This window comes from Trypanosoma theileri (assembly GCF_002087225.1).
Source record: "Trypanosoma theileri isolate Edinburgh chromosome Unknown TM35_Tth_9_V1, whole genome shotgun sequence".
NCBI lineage: Eukaryota > Euglenozoa > Kinetoplastea > Trypanosomatida > Trypanosomatidae > Trypanosoma > Trypanosoma theileri.
Window position 1 is genome coordinate 390930 of NW_021639851.1, and position 1314 is coordinate 392243.

A 1314-nucleotide genomic window follows, 5' to 3' on the forward strand; every position below is an offset into this window, starting at 1 on the left:
AAAAAAAAAAAAGACTCGAAGACGAAGGATAAGGCAAGTGTATATATAATTATATATGAAAATGAATATACATCGCCTTTTTTTTTTCCTTTTATTTGTTTCTCGTTAAATCTTTTTTTTTGTTTCCTCTGCGTTGTTTCGGCTCTTTCTTTATTATTATTGATCTTATATCTTCATTTGGAGGAAAAGTGTTGTTTACTTATTTACTGAGGTCTCTCTTCTTTGGAAGGCGTGAGGGGCAAAGTAAATGATCTCTTATTATTACTCCTACTACTATTGATACTCCTACTACTACTAATAATAATAATAATACTAAATCTAACTTTTTATTCTTCCAATTTCTCTTACCCTTATATATTTGTATCTTTATTTGTGTTTGTGTGTGTGTGTGTGTTTTTTTTTTTTTTTTTTTTTAATTAATTTCTTTACGATGTGTTCGAACGCTTTTGATAAATTTATTCCCCAATTTGTGCTTTACTATTAAAAGCAGTAATAACAGCAACCCACATTTTTTTCACCACTCTTATCATTCTCTCCGCTCTCATATACAGAAGAAATAAAATATAAAGAGCCTAAACAAAAAAAGAAAGAAGGAAAGAGAGAGAGTAAGGAATATATATATATATATATATATATATATATATATAAATCAATTGTAATCTTACCTTCAAATACGTTGAGGGAAAAAGAGACAAGTTGTCTCTCTACAATTGGTTAAATGGAGGGATCATTTGATTTGATAAGAAATGAAATAAGAAGAGACGAGGTCCAATCAAAGTTGATGTGCAAACACAAAAAAAAAAAAGAAAAGAAAGCTGATTCATCACTGAGTTTGGGGCATGTGTAAATACATGCACTCGTCTATTTTAAATAAAGAGAAGAGAAAATATTTCCCTCAATATATATACTTATATATATATTAGGAGAGGAATAAGGGTGGAGATCTAGGGTATGTTGTTAATGGATATTTCTCAAATTGGGAAGAAAAAAAAAAAATGGAGTCTTGGACACTATATATTTCTGGTTTCGTTTGCTTATTTTTGTTTTTCTTTTTTTTCCATTTATACGTTTTTTCTTTCTTTATAGATAATTTTTAATCTTGTTTTATTTTTACGTTCGACCTTGGACTTTTACTTGTTCTTTATCTCTCTCTCTCTCTCCTTTTCCATTCTTCCGCGTTCTGAAGATCTTTTTCTTTTTTGTTTTTTTTTGTTTTTCTTCAAAATCTTAGCAAGACTTCCAACGCGGAGTTTATATGATGTAATAGGGGTGCGAGAGAAGTGCATCAATCGATTGAATTTTTTTTTTTTTTTT